We start from the raw sequence: 12,751 nt of genomic DNA on the forward strand, positions 1-12,751 counted from the left end.
AACAAAATTATATTCATTTCAGCATAAAATGCAATGAATCATCTGTCATGCCAACACTTTCCGCTTTTTAGGCTTCATATGACTGTGCTTGTTTACAGTGCTTGCTGTTACAATCATTAACAGGATTCAGGCATGTTCTAACATCCGGAGCAATGTCTGAAACTTCCCTAGGCGGTCACAGACCAGCTACAGTTCCCTCGTGGCTGAGTCAGGAGCTCTGGCAGCAAGCGTGGCCAATTTCCTGAGCAGTAGAAGTCTACACTGCTTGTCTACACTTCTTTTGCAAATTCACTCTAAGATGTCGACTGGTGACCGAGTTTCTCTTCTCTTTCGTTAGACCAATGAAAAAAAGATTGCAGAGGGCTTCCCTGGTGGCGCAGTGGTTGAGAATCCGCCTGCCGATGCAGGGGACACGGGTTCGTGCCCTGGTCCGGGAAGATCCCACATGCCGCGGAGCGGCTGGGTCCGTGAGCCATGGCCGCTGAGCCTGTGCGTCCGGAGCCTGCGCTCCGCAATGGGAGAGGCCACAACAGTGAGAGGCCCGCGTACCACAAAAAAAAAAAAAAAGATTTCAGGATCTGTCTGTTTCAGACAGAAATCAGTTGATGCTTTGCAGAGACTCTTCTGACCTAATCTTATTGAATTCATAGTGCCCACAGTTTGTCAGGCTGAGTTAAAAGAAACTAATTGACAAGATACTAAGACGCTGACCATCAATCAAACAAGCAACCAAAAATTTTGAGTGCCTACTTTTACTGCTCAGCTAGGTCTGCCATAAGGAAATACGACAGGCTGGGTAACTTAACAGAAGTTTACTTTCTCACAGTTCTGGAGTCTGGAAGTCTGAGATCTGAGTGCCAGTATAATCGGATTCTGATGAGAGTTCTCTTCCTGGCTTGCAGATGGCTGCTTTCTCGCTGGGGGCAGTTGCAGGGGAGGGTGCTCTGGTGTCTTTTCTTGTAAGGGCACTGATCCCATCATTAGGGCCCCACCTTTATGACCTCATCTAATCCTAATGGCCTCATCTCCAAATGCCAATCACACTGGGGGTTAGGGCTACAACAGATGAATTTGGGGCGGCACGTGTTCAGCGCATAACACTTCCGTATGTCAACAAAGTCACCCAAATCTGGACAGGTTCCCGGGCAGGAAGATTCTAGCTACTACTACTCAGTGGACAGTCAGGTAAAGGTTCGTATTTCACGGTTCTTGACAAGTCAAGCCATGCTGCTGAGGAACGCAGCATCCATTTGACTGGCAGGTGCCAAGCAGAGAGATACAGCGCAACTGAAAAGATTTTAAACATGCCTCTCGTTGCCTTGGCTTTTGCTAATTATTATTACTTCAGAGAAACGGAAACCCCAGAGGGATCAGGTGAGAGAAGCAGCAAAACAGAGCTTTGTCCTGTCGTCTTCTATAATAGGAATTAGCAGAGACTATCATATGAAAGAAAACCTTCCAAAGAACATGGTTAATCAATACTAGGAATTCAATAATGAATTTATGCCTCGAATAAATGCATAAGCAAAAGTTAAGAATGGTTTAGTGGCTAATAACATGTCCTGAAGCAAGAAATGGGTATTGTACAAGACGAAGTTGACCATCAGAGTAGATTCCAAAAATCTAGAGAGGAAAATTTCAGTCCCAACCTGAACTCTCTCTATAACTACACAAGTTAAGAATTATCACTACATTTGGGGGGCGGGGGGAGGAGGAACTGAAGACCTGTACTAGAAAACCAATTTTAGAACCAGAACTTTCTTGAGGAATTCGAGAATATTTCTCAAATATAAACTTGTATACTAAACCATATATAGTTCCCATTACAAACACCGTGGTTGGCTAATCTCAATACATTGTTTTTCATCTTGATAGAAAGTCCTGAGTTAAAATTTCTTCCACCTGCAATTTTGAATACCTAGATCTGGTGGACCCTTTCTACTAGATTCAATATTCAGGTCCCTGGAGTGGGCAAAACAAAGAAGACAAACCTCTTTATAATTTTTTAGCCAAGCATATTTCTAAATATGATAACCACTACTCAAAATAACAATGCCAGCAGTAATGATGAAAGAAAGAGTAAAGATGGAAAAACGCTAACAAGTTTAATAGAAAGCAAGAATTAGGACGACAAAGCTGATGATTCAGATGCAAAAGATGTCAGTGGCCAGGCAGAGAGATGTCTGGAAACTTACTACACTCTGCAGTAGCGTGTGGAGACAGAAAACTACAGAGGCTCCCAAATATTCTCAGTTCACAACACTCTCAGCGTCTCAGGAACTGTTTCGTGATGCGCTGAGGCCAAAAGACATACCTAAAAATTCAATTTACTGAGTAGTTAGTTAAAATGACTTGGATATAGCTATCTACATGATATCTAAGAGATGATTGTCTAGAAAAATTAAAATAACCCCATCAGTTATCTATAACAACCCAGACTGTGTCAGCACACACTTTGAGAATCACAGGTATATTCTATTGGTTCATTCAGATTTTTGAGCCACACTACATAGACTGAACCCTGATTCCATGACTTTATTCCATATGCAACTGGTGCAATTTATACTTAGCCTTTTCATGCTTTACTCAATTATAAAATGAATCAGATAATAACACTTCCTTTCTTGTGTTGTCACTATGAGTATTCAGTTAAGGTAATCTATGTACAGATAAGTGGCTGATCCTAAGCTCAATAAATGTGAGCTATTTTCATGAATATCAAGCAGAATACATCACATAATATATTCCCTTATGATTGCAATAAATCTAGAGAAAACTAAATGTAGGAGTGGGTACAAGTTTTTACTTCTCACTCCTCTGTAAGAAGCTGGAGTTACATGTTTCTGAAGAGAGGCTTATCAAGAGATTCCATGGGTACTTTCTCCCAGGACACAGCAGAAACAGAACAAGGTCCTTGTTTTAATTAAGGCTTAGTCATGCAACTAGCCAGACTTTCCAAGAAAATAATGTCTCTATATCTTTAGTGTCTAATTAAATACAAAAAGAAATGCAAGAAGTTAGCCAAGCTTTTGATTGTAGACATGAAGAGTTTCCAACTCACTCAATGGACTGGCATTTCACTCCTGCACATTTATCAACAGGAAAAGGTGGTGGGATTCTGATGATTTTTTTAGAAAGAAATTGCTGAAAAAGGAAAACAGTCCATGTAATGAGCTTTTACAGATCTGCATCTAGTTCACTACATTTATTTTGCTTTGCTGAACCACTTACCTGGTCTTTAGTTGAAGGACATAGTCTTAAATGCCAAAGTTTGGCCACTGTCCTTCTCAGTTTTTTATACTAACGCGATCTATTACCTAGACATGTCTAGCTATTACAATGATTATCTCTTTGAGCTTTAGCAACTGGTTTACAATCTTTCTCTTCTTAACAAGAACCTATAACATTTGGGGTAACCCCAGTATCCAAGTTAGCAACTAGGGCGGATGTATTATTCATTCACCATGTTCCCCTATGGGCAAAGTGTACTTCTCCACCACCGATTTGGGATAGGCCATGCCACTTGCTTTGGCCACTGAAATGTTAGTGACTAGGGTTCCCTGCATATAGGCTGAACCTTTAATCAGCTTCTACCGTGATGCTGCCTCTTTGCTCTTGTCCCCCAGCATCAGAACAACGTATCCTGAATGGGGCTGCTTGGTGGGCTTGGACGTGCAGCCGAGCCCAGCAGAACCAGGTCACAGCCAACTTCCATCCTGACGTGAGTAAAAGAGGTTTGCAATTTTCATACACCTCTGAGATATTGAGGTTGTTTGCTACCACAGCAAGAATCGACTAACACCCCAAGCTATCAACACTCTACTCGAAAACTGTTTTCATCTCGTCCCCATGTATGACGTTCACCTCTACTATCCAAGACCATATTCTACATGTAATCGGTATCCTCGATTTCTTGACTTCTGAAATTTTAATCTCCAGTATTTCACTCCCTTTAGGGCCTTTCTCACTTAGGACATTCGAAGGGTTATAAGAGCTCTGAGCCAGAAGTGGGGCAAAGATCAAGATATATATATATATATAAATCACAAAATCAACCCCCGGTCTTCGAACACAGATCTCTTTATAGGAAAACAATCATAAAAGTCACAAGAAAATGGCACACTACCAGAATCCCGGTCAGTCATGAATAACTATCCAGCCCATCATCGTATCATATGAAATGTCTCCCAGGATGAGGAGACAGGTTTCTATCCAGCTTGTCAGGTTCCAAAAGCAGGAGCGGTTTCAGTAACATATGGTTTCACCCCTTCCGGTGTCTGGCACGATAGAGCTAAGAGACAATATCATCTCTTACCCTGAACCTCTTTTGAGACGTTACTTAATATTGGATTTCCCTCCTTCCATAACGTAACTCATTTATTCACTCTCTTACTCCCAGCTGCTATGTTTCCTTCTCTGCATCAATCCCCAGTCTTTCCCACCTTTGGGAGGGGCGCTGGGCTCGGCCCCTGTGCTGGACCAGACAGCAGGCAGCGATGCCATCCTAGCAGGCCCCTCCCCCTCGGCCCACCCGTGTCCACACAGAGCAGGTCACAGAGCTTACAGAGGGTCACCTAGTGGGCCATTTTTACCCCAGGCGATAGAGCGGAACTCACTGCTGATCCCTGTCTGGCAGACGGGATGAAGGCACGTCCCACACCCCACCAGGCCCTCAGGACGTGTGATAGAAAAAGGTTAAAAACAGTTACTACTCCTTGCTTCGGAGTCGGACCTCCTCCGAGCCCTTTCTGTAGTCGCAGCGCTGGTCCTGCGGCCACTGAAGCAAGCAGGGAGAATGTTGGAAAGCGGAGGTGATGTGGGAACGGAAGTAGAGCATCCCCTTCCTCACCTGCTCTTCCCAGATCCCCCAGAAAGAAAAGGAGGGCTCTATCCAGTGGGGACGGACACTCCTCCAGCCCCACCCGTGCCCACGCCGCGTGTGAGCACACACTCACGAAGGCGTGTGAGCCTTCATGCTCCTATCTTCTCTCTTCACGCTTCTATCTCCCCTTGTTTGGACAAGCACGTTGAACTGCCAGGTCCAGGTCTGAGGAGGGCACCCCCGTGCCCACGGCCGGACACTGTTGGCTGCGTCAACTACACATCGGCACTGGCCACCTGCCTCTACGAGGATTAAGTCAGGAGCTGCTGCAGCTGCTGACCTTCAACCCCCGCCACCTCCCGCCACCGAAAGGAGCTGGGGGTGCAATGAGGCACGAGGCGTCCTGCGCTGTGGGAATGCACTGGCAGCACGGGCCTTCGGAGAGCTAGAGATTCTCAGGAGATGATTTTAGGAGCCCCATTCCTGCACCTCCTCGTATCCCGAAAAGCACTAAAATGATCCACGGTGACGTCTGCTCCCCGCGATGACCCGCGATGAGCAGCCAGGCTCTGCCGACGTGTGTGCTTGACCGCACCGAGCCCCTCCCTTCACTAAAATCAGATATAACACTGACCTTCCCCCCCGACCTCACTGGAGCCGTCTCTTAGAACTATCTGAAACACTGTCTCCCGGGCTAGAGTCCCCGTTTAGCCCCCAATAAAACTGAACTCACATCTCTCACACTGTGCATTTTTCCCCAGTCGGCAGCTATACAGCGAGTCCCTTGGTCTGAAGGAGCGATGCCGTGCCATCCGCGTGGATACAGCACGTCCTGCTCCCCACGGAGCGCGGCATCGACTGCCGGGGAAGCGGGGTCCAGTCTAGAGCCCGTGCCGATTCCTCCCAAGACCCACTCGGAGCCCCTCAGGGCTCCCTGCACCCGTCTCCCAGCCGGCTGTGCCCGGGGTCTCCCCACCAGGGAATGTGCTGCACAGCCAGCCGCAATCTATCTCTCTCTTCTGCGGGCGGACAGAACAGCTCCTATCGGCATTCTGTGCCTCAGCAGGAACAAGAGGAAGGCGTCCAGACTCAGCCCGTCTTGGCGCCGCCGCCAAGATGTCCACTTAACTCACGGATCCGGGGGGCCAGCCACCTTAAGCAAGCACCTGGCAACAGCTGCTCGTCGTTTCCAATCACCTTCCCAAACGGGAAGGGGCTTCTTCTGACGGGCATCGTCAAGTTCGACTCTGGGGCACCCCTCAAATTCCCATAGGGCCATGGCCCGTACAGGCCTCCTTTCACTAGGCCAGGCTTCCCACTGCTGGCTGTCTGCCCTTACGGCCAGGCCACTGGCTACTGCTCATGAGTTGGTAAAAACCCAGACAGAGGGCCTCTTACCACGGTTCAAGTCTCCCATCAGTGCTAGGAAAACAGTGTACAATCAGCCCACCAGGATGTTCTGCGTTCGCCAGCAGCTCCTCCCACAGTTTCAGAGTCAGTCCTAGAGAAAAAGAGGCTTCCTGCTAGGGATGATTCCTCCTCACGTCACCGGGGGGCATGATCCTGTATCAGCCATTTCCATTTGCTTACGGAACTCTCTCGGGTGTTGCCACCCTCATTCGAGAGCATGTCTCTGACATCACCCAAGACAATGTGGGCATTTCAGGTTTTAAGATCATTTTATGTCAGTCTTAGCAGCAGCTTCCACCAATAATGTCAGACAGCAAGGTAGTAAATGTCCCTCAAATGGAAATGCTCTAGTGCAGAGGATCGGACGTCCCCGACGGGAGGGGATCGCAGGTTCTTACCGTAGGCACCAGTCTAGAGGGCCATCACACGCGCTCTGTCTCCACCAGCACTCCAATTTCTAGTCTATACTGGGTGGGCTCCGGCAATCTTACTGGTTCCCATGAAGCGTGTCCAATTAATGTCACTCGAAGGGCAGATTTATAGCCTTCCGTTTTACAGTACTAGGTGGGGAAACGCCCCCCAGCCAGACACAGTCTCCACCCTCATCACACAAACAGGTAAAAGAGAGGAATCCACGTTACAGAAAGCCTGTTCACACATACCAATTCTCCTACAGACTTCTACCTTAATTCCACCAACCCTTACCTTCCTAACTGTGGCCTTCATTAAGATTTCACCAACACATTTTGGTTTTACAACGTTAGGTTGAGGAAGTGTTCCCCAGCCAGACCTAAAATCGATTCGCAAACGACGTGACACCACTTCTTTACGTAACATCTGCTCAAACATCCCAGCTTTCGTAACCCTATCCACGCTTACGTTCTAACTCTCTCTCAGTCTAACTGTAGCAGAGTCCAGCCTCCACCGATGGGTTCTGGTACCACAGTTCATGGGATTCCTGTATTAAGGACTCCTGGAAACTTCTCTTCTCCACCCTCAGACTATTTCAACCATCTTGTGCAAAAGACTTTGGGTCCCCAGATAGGGGTCGAGCCGAGGGCCCCTGGCACTTCTGTCCGTCGTTAGCTGATTAAGCCGCCTGCCCTTTGCCCCGAGCGATGGCTGCTCAGATCTCTCACAGCAGTCTCTACCTTGCAGCTTGTCTGGAGCCCCTTTACATCCGGGCACCAGCAGGGTGTGGCTCGGGCCCACCCAACCTTTGGTGCTATAATAATGAAACTTTGTGTTAACCCCATCCATGTTCATTTTATTCACCTCATTCCTCAATGGCCATCTAAAAACATCCACCCCCACGGGATGAGTCCCGTGACACTTCCCTCTCGGTTTCCTCTTTGTGTCACTCCTATCAATACTCACTTTATTCACCCCATTTCCGAAGAACCCTTTTAGAATTGCTACCTCGTCGGAAGAGTCCTTAGACTCTCCCCTCGGCCTCTTCCCAAACTCTTGTTAATAAACCTACTGTTTTTATTTGCGTCTGTTAAGACCCACGACGGGGAAACTGAGAGAGCAAACTGGATAAGGCTTCCCAGACTGTTTTTCACTTTTGCAACCACAAGGTACACAGGGCGCTCGTGTGAAAGGAGCCCCCGTAACCACAGTATTTGCCGTGGCCTGGGAAGTGAGTCTACTTCATGCACTGGGTGAATATCCCGCTCATCGTAAAGCCGGTCCCACGTGGCTGGCGTATGAAACACATCAGCTTCTTCAGTTGGGGTTTTCCACCTGGGGTTTATAGGGGGAGACAGAAAGCCCCCCTGGTCAGGACAGACAGACCTGACAGTGGCTCTTCTCCAGTCCAGCAGGCTGGCTGTCTCCTTGGGAATAAGCCCCCGTGAGTCTGGATCACGTGAAGCCGCCTGTGCTTGTTCCGCGGTGAGCTGGGCATCCCGCACCGACCCAGACACGCACTTCCCTCTGCGGCTTCGCAGCCAAAGAGGCAGCACCTCAGAGAGCCACTCTCCATCTGGACTGAGACTGGAAAAGTGCGTGCGGTGTGTCTAGATTCAAGCGAGCGTGGTTTTAACGCACAGCGTGATGAATACGATGAACACGGTTGGATGTTACATGTGAAAGTGTTTAAGAGAGCAAACCCTAAGAGCTCATTACCAAGAAATTTGTTTCCTTCTTAATGTTGCATCCATACGAGATGATGGATGTTCACTCAGCTTTCCGTGGTCATCATTGCATGACGTACGTAAGTCAGATCCTTACGCCGTACGCCTTACGCTTCTACAGCGTCGTATGTTCAATTACATCTCAATAAAACTGGGAGGAAAAAAAATTTTTTAATAAAAATAAATAAATTAGTAGTTCTCATAATCCATTTTAGTATCACTCTGTCTTCCGCGTGGAACTCATGGCCCAGAATAAGCAAATTCTTCTGTTTCCTCAACTCCGAGTCCCAACTGTTCCTTCCCCTTCTTCTCCTGAGTGAACCTGGACGTCCCCCTCCAGAGGGACACTGTCTCCCTGGCGGTCTTCTCACTACAGGCCAATTGTTGCTCAGGGTCTAGAGGTGAAGTCACCCTTTTTTTTGTTCCCCACCATCTCTTCCTCTCTCCCCTCCCTCCTCCTTTGAAGAGAAGGCGACCAGACCACAACCCCTGCCTTGGTCAATGCTATCCTCTAGGATATCCTGATTGTGTGCCCTCTCGCTCATTTGTGGGATACTTTCTTCATTAATTCACTCTTTCCCGCCTCGTTCTTACTCCTGCCACCCTGGTGCGTGACCTCAGCACCCACATGAAGGGCTTACCCAGCACCCTGTCCTCTCCGTCTTGGCTCCTTTCTTCCGGTGACCTTCCCCTCCGCCCGCCTCGAGCGCCGCCACAGTCGCACCCTTGGTTTTGTCGTCACCAGTAACCTCAGCACCCGCATCATCTTGCTCTTAAGCACCTGGCTTCCTCACCACCACCTCCCATTTTCCAAGCTTAGTCGTACTCGGCTTCTCTTGCCAACGATTCTCTGGGGTCAGCTGAACATATACTTTGTTGACCCCACTTCTTTTTTATGATATTCATGATACCTTTTTGTATTAGTCTGTTGGTGCCACCACGACTACAGAGTACCACTGGGCAGCTGAAACAACAGAATTTTATTTTCTCACATTTCTAGAGGCTAGAAGTCCTAGATCAAGGTGTCAATGGGGTCAGTTTCTCCTTGGCTTGTAGATGGTCGTCTTCTCCGTCCGTCTTCACGGGGTCGTGCCTCTGTGTGTGTCTGTGTCCGAATCCCCTCTGCTTATAAGGACGCCGGTCCTTTCGGATTAGGGCCCACTTTAACGACTTCACTTTCACCTAATTACCACTTTAAGGGTTCGATCTCCAAATACAGTCACAATCTGAGGTGCTGGGCATTAGGGCTTCAGTGTTATGAATTTGGGGACACACCATTCAGCCTATATATCACTCTCTCATCTCCATATTTTCCACCTTATCCAGCCTAGATTCCATGGTCCACTACTTTGCCAACATCTTCAGCCCCTTGCATCTTTTTCTCTCTGCCGTACTCACCTAAGAAAACCCCAGACTAGTTAAACCTGTTAAGGTTATTTCTTTATCCCAGACTTGGGCCCGTGCAGCTGCACGGAGATGGGGAAAAAGTAGGTAAAGCCATGCTTTCCAGTCTTCACTTAAACTAATAACCACCTCTCGGCGTGGGCACGGACCACTGACTGACCGTCTTATTACACGTGCCTAGGGTTTCCTGAAAGGACCGTTGCATACTTTCTCTTACTGCCTCAGCTGCCACTACTTTTTCCTCTCACGATGCTCTTAACTGGTAATCTTTCCTCTGTTGAGAAAACAGATCTATTTTGAGGACTCCCTTACAGACCCACCACGAGGCTAAGGACCTACTCGCGTCTGCATGGACACTGGCTGCCGTCCTTCCCGCCCGACAGAGGCCTCCTCCAGCCACAGCCCCGCCACAGTGCCCTGGACCCCACTGTTTCCTGACTAATCGAGAATGAGGCTCCTTACAAAAAGGAGTGAATCACGCCGTCTGCAGCAACACGGAGGGACCTAGAGACGATCGTACTAAGTGAAGTCAGTCAGACAGAGAAAGACAAATACCACAGGATATCACTTATACGTGGAATCCAAAGAAAAAGATACAAATGAACTTATTTACAAAACAGAAATAGACTCTCAGTCATACAAAACAAACTTACGGTTGCCAAAGGGGAAAGGGGTTGGGGAGGTACAAATAGGAGCTCGGGATTGACATATACACACTATTATTTATAAGAGAGATAAATGACAAGGACCTGCTGTACAGCACAGGGAACTCCACCCGATGCTCTGTAATGACCTATATGGGAAAAGGATCTGAAAAAGAGTGGATATATGTATCTGTATAACTGATTCACTTTGCTGTACACCTAAAACTAACACACCATTGTAAATCAACTTCAATTCAAAAAATAAATAAACTAAATGATAAAAAATAAAAATTACTCTATAAAAAATTAAAATAAAGAAAAAGAATGAGGTTCCTTGATTTTAACTTACCTCTCTTGCATTATTAATTTCTTTCTCTCTACAGGATCATTCCCATCAGAATTTAAACATGCTCAGAATATTCCGTTTTAAAAAGTTTCTTCATCTTACTTCCACATCCATCCAGCGACATTTTCTCTCCCCTTCAGAGTAAACTTCCTGAGAAGACTGACTCGTCCGTCCCGGTCTCCACGTTCTCAGAACGCCTTCGCTCCCCAGCCCACGTTGACCAGGCTCCTGTCTCCACCCCTCCACTCAAAGTGCCCTCCCGAAGGTCACCAGTAACCGCTGTGTGGCCAAATCCAGCGGTCCCTTGGCTGAGTCTGCACTGGACTCAGGCGAGAGCAGGGTTTCAGCCGCTCGCGGCTCTGCGGTTGCTGCGGTGCCGTCCCCGCTTGGCTCAGGGCTCCTCTCCTGGCTTTCCTCCACGCCCACGGCTGCTCCACTCTACCCTCCTCGACTGGCTCCCTGGCTCGGGCCAGCCTGGAGACCTCTGAGGGCTTCACAGATGAATCCTCATCCCGCTGCTTTCTCCTTCTGTACTTTCCTCCTAAGCTACGTCTCCAGCTCCAAGCCTTTAACACTTCCCATATGCTGATGGCTTCCAAATTCATTTCTCTAGTACTTACGGTTGTCCTAAGCTCCAATTTCAGATCTCCAACAGCTTGATGTATATCTGCAATCGTGTCTAAGAGGCACTTCAACTGTAACATGATTTACGCAGAATTCTTTACATATGACCCCACCCCTCAAAAGCTCCTCCCCTTCCTTAACTCGCCCTTGGATTACTGAAATATACTCTACTCTGACTGACTGCCCTGCTCTCAGTGGCCCCCAGATCTCCCACAGCCCACAGAATGATCTTTTTAAACTCATAATCCTACCATACCACTTTTTTTTTTTTTTTTGCCTAAAACCCTCCAGCAGCTTCCCAATGCAGTAAGACTTTGGTCTTAACACCTTATACCGGCTGCAATGTCTCACGTGAATGGCCCTGACATGCATCTCACTCTTACTAACCTGACACCCTCTCCATGAGTCCATAGCGTTTCAGATATTCTGGCTTTCCTTCTGTCCTTTGAAATGACAAGATGTTTTCTACCTCAAGAGCTTTGGACTTGTGTTTCCCTCTGCTTGTAATGTGCTGCCCCAGGTCTTTATACACCAGGACACATTTTGACATTCAGACCTCAGCTCAGATATTCCATCATTGATATCCTCCTGGACGCTCCACCTAAATGAGACCACCGTGTTTTAGAGCATCACTCCATATTATTTTTGCCATAACACAGAATCTGAATTGATTATTCATTTGTTTGCTTATTTATGATCTGTTTCTTGCTCCTGAAAATGTAAACTCTACAAGACAAAGTTGTGTTTTTACTCCTGAAATCCCCTGTGTTTAAGTCAATATCCACCATAATGTAGGCACTCTATAAATGCTTGTTGAACAAAGGAATAAATGAATGAGTTCTGATTCTGGGAATTTCTGGTAATAAGAGGATCAGATGACAAGTGTTCATCCTAGGGCTCTTCAAATAGCAAAGAATTGGAAACAATCGAAAGGACCACAAGAGTAACTAAATAAATTGTGTCACGTCCACGTAACAGAATAAATAAAATAATAAAACCAAGAATCAAGTAGTACATCCATATTTACTGACTTGGAGAAGTATAACTAGATATTGTTGAATAAAAAAGTGGGTATGGGCACAAAAACAGACACATAGATCAATGGAACAGAATAGAGAGCCCAGAAATAAACCTATACACTAATGATCCATTAATCTATGATAAAGGAGGCAAGAAGATACAATGCAGAAAAGACAGTCTCTTCAGTAAGTGGTGCTGGGAAAACTGAACAGCTACACGCAAAAGAATGAAATCAGAACATTCTCTAATAACATATACAAAAATAAACCCAAGGGACTTCCCTGGCGGTACAGTGCTTAAGAATCTGCCTGCCAATGCAGGGGACAAGGGTTCGAGCCCTGGT

Source organism: Kogia breviceps, chromosome 19 (genome assembly GCF_026419965.1).
Source record: "Kogia breviceps isolate mKogBre1 chromosome 19, mKogBre1 haplotype 1, whole genome shotgun sequence".
Taxonomy (NCBI): Eukaryota; Metazoa; Chordata; class Mammalia; order Artiodactyla; family Physeteridae; genus Kogia; species Kogia breviceps.